This window comes from Nicotiana tabacum, chromosome 16 (genome assembly GCF_000715075.1).
Source record: "Nicotiana tabacum cultivar K326 chromosome 16, ASM71507v2, whole genome shotgun sequence".
NCBI lineage: Eukaryota > Viridiplantae > Streptophyta > Magnoliopsida > Solanales > Solanaceae > Nicotiana > Nicotiana tabacum.
The window spans coordinates 8,601,369-8,617,582 of record NC_134095.1 but is presented as its reverse complement, the minus strand read 5'-3'; the positions used below and the strand labels follow the sequence as shown (position 1 = coordinate 8,617,582).

Sequence of the window (16,214 nt, the reverse complement as noted above, 5' to 3'; positions counted from 1 at the left end):
TAACACATATAATCCTTTGGCATATATAGCTCAACCGTAACTCATCTTAAGAGTAGAGGTATAATTTAGCACCAAGCAGTTATATAATCCTTTTCTAGGACCGAGATCTCTCGTTAAGAGTAGAAATATATCATCCATCTACCATACTCCTTGGTGGTAAATTATATTCCTATTAGCTTAAGTTTGCGCACTTCATCTTACAGTTTTGTTTTTTTGTTTTTTTTTCATAAAATATAAATGCTTCTGATTCCGTTCCTTTTTTTTTTCATCGGACATTCAGTTCGTTGATTTTTTCATTCAATTGGTGAGCGTACATAAACGTCCTTTTTGTATTTATTGTTGCACATATGGAAGTTGTTAGCGTGCTCTAACAAGGTTTGTGTATCATGGTTTTTAGAATTATAATATTTCAGTGTAAGTAATTATTGTTGCGTAAGCCAGATGTATATAGTGTGAATGAGTCACAACTACTATACCAAAAATTATGGCAGCCACTAAATAATAAATAAGACAATAATACAACAATAAAAGGAACACCAGAATTTACGAGGTTCGGCCAATTTTGCCTACTTCCTCAGACACAACCAATATTTTATTTCACTCCAAAAATACAAGTGAAATAATATTAAAGAGATAAGATACAAATGCCTTAAGAAGATAAGAAGGCAAATGAGAGGTGTTTCTTAATCCTAAACATTATGCCTCCTTTTGTAAGGAAAAATTCTCATCCAAAATTGTCACCCACCGATGTGGGACTTTTGACAATTTCAACAAATCTCCACCTTGGCAAAATTCCACATCTTCAATTTTCTCTCAATAACAAATTTTGATTGTGTCTTCATCTTCAATCTTTAGTGTTCAACAATGTTGATCAAATCCAAACAATGTTAAAACTTGACCGCAGTTATCACTTTTGTCAGCATATCAGCAGGATTCTCCGTAGTATGAATTTTCTTCATCGTGACTTCACCTTCTTCTATGATTTCTCGTACGAAATGATACCGAACATCAATGTGCTTCGTCCTTGCATGATAACCTTGGTTCTTCGCTAATTGAATAGCACTTTGACTATCACAAAAAATTGTGATATGTTTTTGTCCAATACCAAGCTCTTTTAGCAACCCCTGAAGCCAAATTGCCTCCTTCACAGCCTCTGTAATAGCCATGTACTCTGCCTCTGTTGTAGACAAAGCAACTGTTGACTGCAAAGTAGACTTCCAACTAACTGGTGCCTTTGCAAAAGTAAAAACATAACCAGTAGTTGATCTTCATTTGTCCAGATCACCCGCAAAATCTGAGACACAATATCCAACTACAGATTTATTGCCTTCCTGCTCAAAAACTAACCCAAAATCTACAGTATTATGAATATACCGTAGAATCCACTTCACAGCTTGCCAATGATCCTTTCTTGGATTATGCATATATCTGCTAATAACTCCAACAGCATGTGAAATGCCAGGTCTCGTACAGACCATTGCATACATCAAGCTACCAACAACATTTGTGTATGGTACCTTTGACATATACTCATGTTCAGCATCATCTTTTGGTGACATAGTAGTACTTAGCTTAAAATGGGGAGCAAGTGGAGTACTAACTGGCTTAGTCTTTTCATCTATGCCAAAACGCTGTAGTACTCTTTTCAAATATTCTTTCTGAGATAAACAGAGTTTCTTTGAACGTCTATCTCTTATTATCTTCATGCCAAGAATTTTCTTTGCCTCACCCAGATCCTTCATCTCGGACTCCTTCTTTAGTTGAATCTTCAACTTATCAATTTCTTCCAAATTCTTGGAAGCTATCAATATATCATCAACATATAAGAGAATATATATAAACGAACCATCTTTAAGCTTGCACAAATACACACAATGATCGTATTTGCTTCTCTTGTACCCTTGCCGCAACATAAACTTGTCAAATCATTTGTACCATTGTCTAGAAGATTGTTTCAATCCGTATAACGATTTTTCATGTTTGCACACCATATTTTCCTTTCCAGCAACTTTGAATCCTTCTGGCTGAGTCATGTAGATTTTTTCCTCAAGTTTCCATGTAAAAACGCAGTTTTTACATCCATCTGAACCAGTTCCAAATCCAACTGTGCTACCAAAGCCAACATAATTCTAATGGAGGAATGTTTTACAACTGGAGAAAACACTTCATTGTAATCAATTCCTTCCTTTTTAGCATATCCTTTGGCCACCAATCTTGCTTTGTAGCGAACATCTTCTTGGTTAGGAAATCCTTCTTTTTTTGCAAATATCCATTTGCACCCAATTGCTTTCTTTCCCTTCGGGAGATTGGCCAATCTCCATGTATGATTCTGATGAAGAGACTGTATTTCATCATTCATGGCAATCCTCCACTTATCTTCTTCTGAACTTTGGACTGCATCTTTATAAGTGGTAGGAACATCATCAGCTACAATTGAGGCGGCACAAGCAATCGTCTCTATAAGACGAATAGGTTTTGTTATTATCCTTTTTGGCCTGCTAGTTGCAATTGATTCAAGTTGTTGTTGAGGTTCCTGAGTTGGAATCTCCCTCTCTACTGGCTCTTCTTCCAGAGGATAATCTTCATTTGTTTCCTCTTATGCTTCTTGTGTAGGAAAAATAAATTTTCCCTCAAACTCCACTTGCTTAGAAGCACCCTCATTTTGTTTGGTATCTTTTGTTACCTTATTTACCATAGCAGATTCATCAAAGGTAACATCCCTGCTGAATATTACTTTCTTTGTCATAGGGCACCATAAGCGATATCTTTTGACTCCAAAAGTAATTCCCATGAAAATAGCCTTTTTGCCCTTGGATCCAATTTTGACTCTATCACATGATAATATGTAGTTGAGCCAAACACGTGCAAAGAGTCGTAATCTACAACAGGCTTTCCATACCATTTTTCAAATTGTGTCTTGCCATCAATAGCAGCAGATGGTAAGCGATTAATGAGGTGGCATGCATATGTAACTGCCTCAGCCCAAAATTCTTTGCCCAAGCCAGCATTGGACAACATACATCGTACCTTCTCCAGCAAGGTCTGGTTCATACGTTCTGCCACTCTATTCTGTTGTAGTGTATGTCTGACAGTGAAGTGTCGGACGATGCCATTATTTTCATAGATCACCTCCATTGTCTGTGCAAATACACTTGATCCTCCTGCCTGTTTGATTTTCCACCATCATTTTCCATTTGAGAAAAATCCCCAACACTTCATCTTTGCTCTTCATTGTATACACCCACACTTTTCGGGAAAAATCATCAACAAAGGTTACAAAATAGTGCTTCCCACCCAATAAAGGTGTTTTGGAAAGAACCCCAAACATTAGAGTGTACATAATCCAAAATACCTTTAGTATTATGGATCGTTGTACCAAATTTAACCCTTGTCTGTTTTCCTTTGACACAATGCTCGCAAAACTCCAAATTGCAAGACTTTACTCCTTTTAACAATCCTTGATCTAATAGAGTTTTCAAGGATTTTCCTCCAGCATGTCCCAAGCGCATGTGCCATAGCCTGGTTGCTTCTATCTTTTTTTTGTCACTGAATGTTACTGTCGTTGTCCCAATAACTGTACTACCGTGATAAAGGTACATGTTATTATTCTTCCGATTGGCCTTCATTACCACTAGTGCACCTGAGCATACTCTCATCGCTCCATTTTCTGCAATGATTTTGAACCCTTTTGATTCTAGGGCTCCCATAGAGATGAGATTTTTCTTCAAACCCGGTACATATCGAACATCTGCTAATGTTCTGATCATTCCATCATGGTTCCTTAATCGTATTGAACCAATGCCATATGAGGTAAGAGGGTTGTTATCCGCTGTATGGACGACTCCATATTCTCCTTCTTGAAAATCCACGAACCAGTTCTTGTTGGGACACATATGATAGCTACAAACCGAGTCCATCAACCATATGTCTGATGATGTTGATGGCTCTGTTGTAACTAATGAGAAGTATGAATCATCACCATCAGCTACATTTGAATCCATAATGGCCTTTCCATTGTTATGTTTGGCCTTATTCTTCAACTTCGGACAGTCTTTCTTCCAGTGCCCCTTTTCTCGACGATGATGGGTCTAGATCTTGACTTGGATCTTCTTTTCTTTGTCCTTATTTGATTTTGAGGACGACCCCTCACAACCAGTGCTTCTCCTTCTCCGCCCTTCTGTTTTTCTCCCTTTCTTTGTTCATAGTTGTACAAAGCCGAACAAACTTCTCTTAGAGAAATTTCGTCATTTCCATGGAGTAAAGTAGTTTCAAGGTGCTCGTACTCATCAGGAAGTGACCCCAACAATATCAAGGCCAAGTCACCATCATCAAAAGTTGCATCCATATTTTGCAAATTTGTGACCAACTTATTAAAACTGGTGGTACCAGGAACATAGGTGAAGTTAAACAGTCTCTTCTTCATGTACAATTTATTTTGACTATTTTTCTTCAAAAATTTATCCTCCAGTGCTTTTCATAATTTACTTGCAGAAGTTTCTTTTATGCATGGATATTTCTGCTCTCTAGCAAAGTAGGATCGAATAGTACCGCAAGTAACACGGTTGATAATTCTCCAATCTTCTTCTCCAATAACATCTGGTCTCTTTTCTTCAATAGCAAGATCTAGCCCTTGTTGGAAAAGGACATCTAGAACCTCGCCTTGCCACATCCAAAATGTCCCAACCCGTCAAAAATTTCTACCGCAAATTTCGCATTTAACACAATTCTTGTCATAAGAAAAGATGCCAATGATGACGTATTGTTGACACTTGATGTAGATTCTTCTTGTTTATTGTCTCTCATCTTTGACACAAATATTATTTAATAGCTGACGACAAAAATCAAGATTATTTTCTTTCTGGTGTGGAAGATCAGACTAAGTTGCAACCACAGAGCATACTCAGACAGAACTTTGACTCAGTTACCAAGATAAATCTTTTCTGATATAGAAGATCAGACCATGCTGTAACCACAGAGCATACTTAGACAGTACCTTGGCTCTGATACCAATTGTTGTGTAAGCCAAATGTATATAGTGTGAATGAGTCACAACTACTATACCAAAAATTATGGTAGCCACTAAATAATAAATAAGACAATAATACAACAATAAAAGGAACACCAGAATTTACGAGGTTCGACCAATTTTGCCTACTTCCTCGGATACAACCAATATTTTATTTCACTCTAAAAATACAAGTGAAATAATACTAAAGAGAGAAGATACAAATGTCTTAAGAAGATAAGAAAGCAAAACGAGAGGTGTTTCTTAATCCTAAACAGTAGGCCTCTTTTTATAAGGAAAAATTTCCATCCAAAATTGTCACCCACCAATGGGACTTTTTGACAATTTCAACAATTTTTACATATCACATTTTCTTGTTGTGATTGATGTGCTGGAGGCAAGAAAAGGATAGCAATTTTTTTCTCTTATTTTTCATTACTTTTTTTCCAAAGAGCAAAATTACAGACCAAAACAATAGCGTATGCTGGTAGGAGATGGAGTGACTTTTTTTTGTAATACTGTTCTTCTGTTTGTTTTTTCCTCTATGTATTTTGTTTTGGCGGATTAACTTTCGTACATATATGACCAATACTCGTGTACTAATTAAATTAAATACTATAACAGCCGATAGAAAAGAAAAAAACTTGATTATAAATATAAACAACAACAACAACAACCCAATAAAATCTCACTCGTGGTGTTTGGTAGGGTAGTGTACAGTGGCGAAGCCAGAAATGTTTCTAAGGGTGTTCAAACTTGAAAGAAGTAGAAAAAGAATTGCGACAAAGAGTGTTCAATATAGGTTTTATATATCTAAAATCAATATTTTAGTTATATACACAGTGTAATTTTTCGTAATTTTTCAGCGTAGGGTGGTCAGTTGACCACCCTTTGCTAAAGGTAGCTTCGCCCATGAGTGTGTACGCAGACCTTACCCCTATCCCGAGGGAGTAGAGAAGTTGTTTCTGAAAGACTCTCAGTTCAAAAAGAGACAATATATCAGTACCATCAACAGAAACTATAGAAATAATAACAACATCATAAATACGAAAAAGTAAATGAAAAGCAAAAACAATAACCATGAAAAACCATAGGAATAAAAATCGTATCAGACTAACCTCACATAAATACTAAGTAGAATGACTATAAATATAAACTGAGAACGAAACAGCTTCTCTAATTAGAATTGTTTCAATCATACAAAAATAATACTAAACCAAAATGTGCTAAACAGCGAGAGGATTCAACAGTCCCTATGAACAAAATGACACCAGTAACATCATCTTTCACAAGGAACAAGAAGGGATGATCAGCAACAAAATCTATCTGCTCCTCTTTAATCATCATAGCGGGGCACCCATACATCATTGTAGCTGCAGTAACTGCCGCAACTTTTGTACCTTCCTCATTGACTTCAATAAATGACTTGTGAAGGACTTTTGATACAGACAGAGGGACGATATCGTCCACTATCTCAGCGAGACCATCACCACAAAAAGGATGTGTGAGGCCAACTTCTTTTAAAACCTTGGAAGCTTCAAAATTAAAAGTTATTTTGAATTTGGGAATAAGAAGCCTGCGCACATCAACTGTCTTAGATGGTAGATGACGAGTTAAGAATTCAGGTTCTGAAGTCATTTTTCCCCATATAGTTGATAAGTCATCATTGGTATCAGGGAGAATAATGTTGAATATGTCTTCATCCCACGTCGGTGGGAGACTTGTATTTGAGGGAGAATTGCTCCCTATAAAAGGAAGCTTAATGTTTAGAATTTAAATACACCTCTTATTTGCCTTCTTATCCTTTTAAGGCATTTATATCTTCTCTCTTTAGTATTATTTTACTTGTATTTTGAAGTGGAATAAAATATTGGTTATGTCCGAGGAAGTAGGCGAAATTGACCGAACCTCGTAAATTCTGGTGTCCCTTTTATTGTTGTTTTATTGTCTTATTTATTATTTGGTGGCTACCATAATTTTTGGTATAGTAGTTGTGACTCCTTCACACTATATACATTTGGCTTCCGCAACAATTGGTATCAGAGCCAAGGTACTGTCTAAGTATGTTCTGTGGTTGCAGCATAGTCTGATCTTCCACATCAGAAAAGATTTATCTTGGTAACTGAGTCAAGGTTCTGTCTGAGTATGCTCTGTGATTGCAGCTTAGTCTGATCTTCCACACCAGAAAGGAAATAATCTTGATTTGCGTCGTCAGCTATTAAATAATATTTGTGTCAAAGATGGGAGACAATAAACAAGAAGAATCTATATCAAGTGTCAACAATACGTCATCATTGGCATCTTCGCTTATGACAAGAATTGTGTCAAATGCGAAATTTGCGGTAGAAATTTTTGATGGGTCAGGACATTTTGGGATGTGGCAAGGCGAGGTTCTAGATGTCCTTTTTCAACAAGGGCTAGATCTTGCCATTTAAGAAAAAGACCAGATGTTATTGGAGAAGAAGATTAGATAATTATCAACCGTGTTGCTTGCGGTACCATTCGATCCTACCTTGCTAAAGAGCAGAAATATTCCTACACAAAGGAAACTTCTGCAAGTAAATTATGGAAAGCACTAAAGAATAAATTTTTGAAGAAAAACAGTCAAAATAAATTGTACATGAAGAAGAGATTGTTTCGCTTCACCTATGTTCCTGGTACCACGATGAATGAACATATCACCAGTTTCAATAAGTTGGCCACAGATTTGCAAAATATAGATGTAACTTTTGATGATGGTGACTTGGCCTTGATGTTGTTAGGGTCACTTCCTGATGAGTACGAGCACCTTGAAACTACTCTACTCCATGGGAATGACGAAATTTCTCTCAAAGAAGTTTGTTCGGCTTTGTACAGCTATGAACAAAGAAAGGGAGAAAAATAGAAAGGCGGAGAAGGAGAAGCACTGGTTGTGAGGGGTCATCCTCAAAATAAAACAAAGACAAAGAAAGGAAGATCCAAGTCAAGACCTAGACCCCGCAAAGATAAATGTGCCTTTTGTCGAGAAAAGGGGCACTGGAAGAAAGACTGTCCGAAGTTGAAGAATAAGGCCAAACATAACAATGGAAAGGCCATTATGGATTCAAATGTAGCTGATGGTGATGATTCAGACTTCTCATTAGTTACAACAGAGCCATCAACATTATCAGACATATGGTTGATGGACTCGGCTTGTAGCTATCATATGTGTCTCAACAGGGACTGGTTCGTGGATTTTCAAGAAGGAGAATATGGAGTCGTCCACACAGCGGATAACAACCTTCTTACCTCATATGACATTGGTTCAATACGATTAAGGAACCATGATGGAATGATTAGAACATTAACAGATGTTCGATATGTACCGGGTTTGAAGAAAAATCTCATCTCTGTGGGAGCCCTAGAATCAAAAGGGTTCAAAATCATTGCCGAAAATGGAGTGATGAGAGTATGTTCTGGTGCACTAGTGGTAATGAAGGCCAATCGGAATAACAATAACATGTACAGTTATCGCGATAGTACAGTTATTGGGACAGCGACAGTAACATCCAGTGACAAAAAAAAGGTAGAAGCAACCAGGCTATGGCACATGCGCTTAGGACATGTTGGAGGAAAATCCTTGAAAACTTTATCAGATCAAGGATTGTTAAAAGGAGTAAAGGCTTGCAACTTGGAGTTTTGCGAGTATTGTGTCAAAGGGAAACAGGCAAGGGTTAAATTTGGTACAGCGATCCATAATACTAAAGGTATTTTGGATTATGTACACTCTGATGTTTGGGGTCCTTCCAAAACACCTTCATTGGGTGGGAAGCACTATTTTGTAACCTTTGTTGATGATTTTTCCCGAAGAGTGTGGGTGTATACAATAAAGAGCAAAGATAAAGTGTTGGGAATTTTTCTCAAATGGAAAATGATGGTGGAGAATCAAACAGGCAGGAGGATCAAGTGTATTCGCACAGACAATGGAGGTGAATACAAAAATGATCATTTTAATAAGGTCTGTGAAAATTATGGCATCGTCTGATACTTCACTGTCAGACATACACCAGAACAGAATGGAGTGGCAAAATGTATGAATCGGACCTTGCTGGAGAAGGTACGGTGTATGTTGTCCAATGCTGGCTTGGGCAAAGAATTTTGGGCTGAGGCAGTTACATATGCATGCCACATCATTAATCGCTTATCATCTATTGTTATTGATGGCAAGACACCATTTGAAAAATGGTATGGAAAGCCTGTTGTAGATTATGACTCTTTGCACGTGTTTGGCTCAACTGCATATTATCATGTGACAGAGTCAAAATTGGATCCAAGGGCAACGAAGGCTATTTTCCTGGGGATTACTTTTGGAGTCAAAGGATATCGCTTATGGTGTCCTATGACAAAGAAAGTAATATTCAGCAGGGATGTTACCTTTGATGAATCTACTATGGTAAATAAAATAACAGAAGATACCAAACAAAATGAGGGTGCTTCTAAGCAAGTGGAGTTTGAGGGAAATTTTATTTTTCCTACACAAGAAGCAGAAGAGGAAACAAATAAAGATTATCCTCTGGAAGAAGAGCCAGTAGAGAGGGAGATTCCAACTTAGGAACCTCGACAACAACTTGAATCAATAGCAACCAGCAGACTAAAAAAGACAATAACAAAACTTGTTCGTCTTATAGAGACGGTTGCTTGTGCCACCTCAATTATAGCTGATGATGTTCCTACCACTTATAAAGACGCAATCGAAAGTTCTAAAGAAGATAAGTAGAGGATTGCTATGAATGATGAAATACAGTCCCTTCATCAGAATCATACATAGAGATTGGTCAATCTCCCGAAGGGAAAGAAAGCAATTGGGTGCAAATGGGTATTTGTAAAGAAAGAATGATTTCCTAACCAAGAAGATGTTCGCTACAAAGCAAGATTGGTGGCCAAAGGATATGCTCAAAAGGAGGGAATTGATTACAATGAAGTGTTTTCTCTAGTTGTAAAATATTTCTCTATTAGAATTATGTTGGCTTTGGTAGCACAGTTGGATTTGGAACTAGTTTATATAGATATAAAAACTGCATTTTTACATGGAAACTTGGAGGAGGAAATCTGCATGACTCAGCCAAAATGATTCAAAGTTGCTGGAAAGGAAAATATGGTGTGCAAACTTGAAAAATCGTTATACAGATTGAAACAATCTTCTAGACAATGGTACAAACTATTTGACAAGTTTATGTTGCGGCAAGGGTACAAGATAAGCAAATACGATCATTGTGTGTATTTGCGCAAGCTTAAAGATGGTTCCTTTATATATCGTCTCCTATATGTTGATGATAGGTTGATAGCTTCCAAGAATTCGGAAGAAATTGATAAGTTGAAGACTCAACTGAAGAAGGAGTTCGAGATAAAGGATCTGGGTGAGGCAAAGAAAAATTCTTGGCATAGAGATAATAAGAGATAGACGTTCAAAGAAACTCTGTTTATCTCAAAAAGAATATTTGAAAAGAGTACTACAACGTTTTGGCATAGATGAGAAGACTATGCCAGTTCATACTCCACTTGCTCCCCATTTTAAGCTAAGTACTACTATCTCGCCAAAAGATGAAGCTGAACGAGGGTATATGTCAAAGGTACCATATACAAATGTTATTGGTAGCTTGATGTATGCAATGGTCTGTACGAGACTTGACATTTCACAAGCTGTTGGAGTTATTAGCAGATATACGCATAATCCAGGAAAGGAGCATTGGCAAGCTGTGAAGTGGATTCTACGGTATATTCATAATATTATAGATGTTGGGTTAGTTTTTGAGCAGGAAGGCAATTAGTCTGTAGTTGGATATTGTGACTCAGATTTTACGGGTGATCTGGACAAACGAGGATCAACTACTGATTATATGTTTACTTTTGCAAAGGCACCAGTTAGTTGGAAGTCTACTTTACAATCAACAGTTGCTTTGTCTACAACAAAGGCAGAGTACATGGTTATTACAGAGGCTGTGAAGGAGGCAATTTGGCTTCAGGGGTTGCTAAAAGAGCTTGGTATTGGACAAAAAAGTATCACAATTTTTTGTGATAATCAAAGTGCTATTCAATTAGCGAAGAACCAAGTTTATCATGCAAGGACGAAGCACATTGATGTTCGGTATCATTTCATACGAGAAATCATAGAAGAAGGTGGAGTCATGGTGAAGAAAATTCACACTACATAGAATCCTGCTGATATGCTGACAAAAATGGTGACTGCGGTCAAGTTTCAACATTGCTTCGATTTGATCAACATTATTGAACACTGAAGATTGAAGATGAAGACACAACCAAAATTTGTTACAGAGAGAAAATTGAAGATGTGAAATTTTGCCAAGGTGGAGATTTGTTGAATATGTCTTCATCCCATATCGGTGGGAGACTTGTATTTGGGGGAAATTGCTCCCTATAAAAGGAGCCCTAATGTTTAGGATTTAAATACACCTCTCATTTGCCTTCTTATCATTTTAAGGCATTTGTATCTTCTCTCTTTAGTATTATTTCACTTGTATTTTGGAGTGGAATAAAATATTGGTTGTGTCCGAGGAAGTAGGCGAAATTGGCCGAACCTCGTAAATTCTGGTATTCCTTTTAATGTTGTTTTATTATCTTATTTATTATTTGATGGCTGCCATAATTTTGGTATAGTAGTTGTGACTCATTCACACTATATACATTTGGCTTCCGCAACAAATAAAATACATGCAAAAGCGACGATTGTCATTGCCATATTTATAAGGAAGTCCCAACACTTTAAACCCATCATAGGCTGCTGCAACCGTGGAAAATCCATTCTTAGTCATAAATGGTGCTTTAATAGATGTTCCGTTGAGGAGATAGAACTCATAGTCTTTTGTTTCTGAAGCGTTGAACTTCTTTACTCATTCTCCTTTGAAATATAGTGTATTGGCCAATATGAGCCTAGTCATGTTGTGTACTGCACCAGGAGGAAGAATCTCTTTGATGAGACCATTAGTTTTCTCTTCAACCCACTTATTGACTTCTTTGGCAACTTCAAGAGGCTTAAATTATAAGTTAAAACAAACAGGGAACATAACATCAGACCAGGCTACTAGACGGATATAGGTGATATTCAAAAATAAAATAGAAAAGATGCTTTATGTCGGTTCGTATCTTATTAAACTTTAGCCGTTCCCGATTTGAATCTTTTCGCTTTTCGAGTTTCAAACTATGTAAATTTTGATCAACATTTTGAAATGTATTTTTTCATCTTATGTATGAGAAGATCTACAGCTTTGAATATCTAACTTTTAATTTTAAAATATTGAGTTGATCTAATCCAATATAGCTTTAAAGACTAGTCAAAGTGGCTCTCAAAAAGCGAAAAGCTCCACAAATGGAGCAGAGTGAGTAGCATTATGTTGGAAAAGCACAATAAATAAAGTCCATTATTCAAATGGACACTCAACTATCCGAAATTATATACCAAAGTCATCTTTCTTCTGTTTGTAAGAACAAAGTTACTTAACTATGTTAATAGCACTCAGAAGCTCACTTAACTAAATTTCTCAAATTTTTGATCGCCAAATACCTATTTTAGCCTCTACATTATCAACTTTTATCTTCTTCTTTTTTTTAGCTTTTTAATATAAGAATTTTTCTCTTTTTAATTTATATTATGGACATACCTAAAAAAATTATTTACAAATTAAAAAAATTAAAATAGTATTTAAGCATATATAATATTGGAATAATAAAATATTGAGCATAGTAGAAAGTTAATTAAACAATTTGTTCGTAATAATAATTTTGATATTAACAAAAAAACTCAAAAAGTTATTTACACAATTGAGAATGAAAGAAAATAAAAATTTTAAAATATACGTACTATAGAAAATAATTATTTAAAATAAAGGTATTTTTGTAATAGACATTACATATTCTTGAATATTATGTTCAATTATATTATTATTTCGACATTATATATGCGAGAAAAATATTTTTTTATATATTATTTTTAAATAAAATAATTTTATTCTATAGGTAAGTCTATAATGTTGATTAAAATGAGAAAAATTCATAATATTAAAAAAGTAAAAAAAAAAAAAAGATTAAAAAGACGACTTTGGTAGTAATGGACTCCAATAAATATATCTATGTTCTTACTAATTTGAAAAGATTTAGCATGCCTCGTAAATACTTTGGTAAAAGCATATACTATATGTAAAATGGTTTATCATCTTTGGGATTTTTATAGCCATCAGATTCAATATTTATTTTTTCTAGCCAGTATATATAAATTATATATTTACTATACAAAAATTATACATAACTATTTTTAGTTTAAGAGATTAGGTGGATGACTATTTGAGTTAATTCTCCTTTATCGGTTATCTTTAAACTAAAATCTTTATTAACGAGTGAAGGGCTAAGACTAACCTTGTTCTGAAAATATACATAAGCCGAAGCAGCCTTGTAAACATTGTCCATAATCTGTTTGAAAGAATGCTTGAAAGACAGAGTTAGATCAACCCAAGCCCCATTAGCAACGGACAAACGAGGACCTCCCCTTGGGCTGCCATCGACTAAGACATTAGCGACGAGCCAAGAAGAAAGAGAATTGACTTCTTCAATGGAGTTGAGGTTGAAAAAAGACAACAGTTGGTCCATCGTCTGGCCTTTGGAGCCAGTGGCAATGAGACCAAGAACTATTTGAATTGAGAGTGGTGAAAACACCATGTTAGAATCAATGCCTTTAAGTTCGCTGCTGAATACATGCTTCGCGAGCATCCAAGGAATATCGCTCTGCTTTTTAACCGATTCCCGGAGACTCATGTTGCTAAAATATGAACAGAAATCCATATTGCAGATCGGAGATGGTTAAAATTCTGATGTGAAATTAAACTAGAGAAGAGAGTTGAGACTCCTTATATAGAGAGTTGCCTAGTCTAATTAGGGTTTGTGTTAATCCCGTATTCGAAGGAAAAGTAATACTGTAGTACGCTACTTAATTACAGTACCATAATTACTTTTTCCTACTCTAATTAAAAAGGTGAGGACTTAATTGTGTTTACCAGATTACGGGTGTCGATTGGTAGTTTAAAACCGACTAAACCGGCTGAAACCGATTTTTAAATTTTTTAAAATAAAATCGTAGGTTTTTATATATATTTATAATCGTCTGTACCGATAATTAGGGTAAGTTTTTTATTTTATGAAAATAAATCCAAAAATACCGAACCGTACTGAATAAATTTACAATGTAAAAAATATATTTACATGTTAAGTTTAAAAATAATAAAGCATTAAACTTTATTTTTTGGGCCGAATTATGAGATAGTTTTGCCAACAAGTCATTAAACTCAAAATCCTAATTTCCAAACCTATTATGCTACTTTTATTGAAACTAAATTATTTCCAACATATTCACTAGCAAACACAAGGTATTGTAGAGATTTAGGAGTAGCAACCTACAATGTATTGAATATATTTCCTTTCGTATGATTTAGATTTATCTTTTTGAAATGTTTAATCTTCTATAGACTTTATTCGCGAATTCCAACTTGGTTAATATATTTTCACTCGTGTGATTTATAATTTCTTTGCATTTGCTTAGTTTCATTTATGCTGCTGTATGGATCTATACTATATCCATCTTTCATATTTTTTTAATTCATTACCCTTTAAACTATAAAAATATCTAGAGAGTTTTGTTAGTCCTATAAAAGTACGTATTTTATTGCATTCTATTTCTACTTGTGACTTTTACATGACATTTAAAAAATTTACCGAAAATTACCGAACCGTACTGATACCGAAGAGAAATTTACATGATTGGGACAGTTTCGAAAAGTCTAATTTTGGTTATACATAATAGAATAACCAAAAAATTTGTATGGTACAAAATTTATAAAATAACCGGTCGAACCAATGACACCCCTATACTAGACGCAGTCTCGATTACCGCCTCTGATTTTCCGATTTGCTTAGTCATTCTCATCTTTATTTATTAATTATTCATGAAAATATTTTTCCATCATTCTAATTGTTAGGGTAAATTTCACAGATGGTCATATAATTATAACTTTTTTGCACTAAAATCATATAACTTTGTTTTCTTACACAAAAATCATAAAGCTCTTACTAACTCATACAAAAATAACACAATTTTCCGGTATTTTTTATTTTTAGTCTAATAGATAATAACCAAATTAAAATAGGAGTCATATAATTTTTAGCCTCTCTAAAAAATAATATCGGATAAAATATATATTTTTATATATGTGTATATGTGTGTAACTGTGTATATACATAGTTTATATATTTTTCGGCTAACGAATGCAAGTAGTTTCAGCGGACCGATTAATTTTGTGAGTTCAAGTCACCCTAAGAACAAGGTGGGAGTTCCTGGAGGGAGGGAGCCGAGGGTCTACCGGAAACAGCCTCTCTACCCTAGGGTAGGGGTAAGGTCTGCGCGCACACTACCCTCCCCAGACCTCACTAGTAGAATTATACTGGGTTATTATTGTTATTGTTGGACCGAGTAATTTATATTTTTCCCTTAAAATAGGAATGACCCGGCCCAACCTGACTCAATATCCAAATACATAAATTAAAATAATACTAAAAGTGAAGCAAATTGAAGAAAATTATATTTGAAAGTGTTGCTAATGCAATCATTAGTTGCTTTCCAAATATGAAACCAGGGGTGGCTCGACATAATATGGGGTATGAGACGAAAATAAAAAGTGAGGCCTTAAATTCTTTTTAGTTACTATTGTTTACTCTTAAATTTTTTACTAAAGAAGTTATAATCAGTTTTAATTATTGTCAATGTCAAACCAACTTGTTTAATCTTTCTTGTGTTCTATCATATTGAACTTTATTGATTTAGTTTTTTAAAAAAATTCAACTGAGGAATTGATATAGAAATTATTTACGGTAATTGAATTAATACTTTTTACCTGATTGAGTTTGCCAATTAGAGTATTCTTCTACTTATACAGTTTCTCTTAACACTTTTAATTCTAAATATAAGTTGAAACAAATAATATTGTAGTTACTACTATGTTTCAAGAGTCATTCAATATTAAGGACAAATTTTAATAGTTACTTATCAAAGTAGCTTGAAAAATGTCTACAAAGGCACTCAAAGAATTAAGAAAAATTATTCTAAACTAATAATTGTAAGAAAATCGATTTAAGTTGGGACGAATTAAAGACAAGAAATAACTAGTAACTACAATTTAAGAGTTGTAAAACT

The 16,214-nt window shown here is 34.9% G+C and overlaps 1 pseudogene; it reads right to left on the bottom strand.

Moving 5' to 3' along the window:
- Positions 1-6,196: 6,196 nt before the first annotated feature.
- On the bottom strand, positions 6,197-13,874 carry LOC107766164 (serpin-ZX-like; annotated as a pseudogene).
- Positions 13,875-16,214: the final 2,340 nt, after the last annotated feature.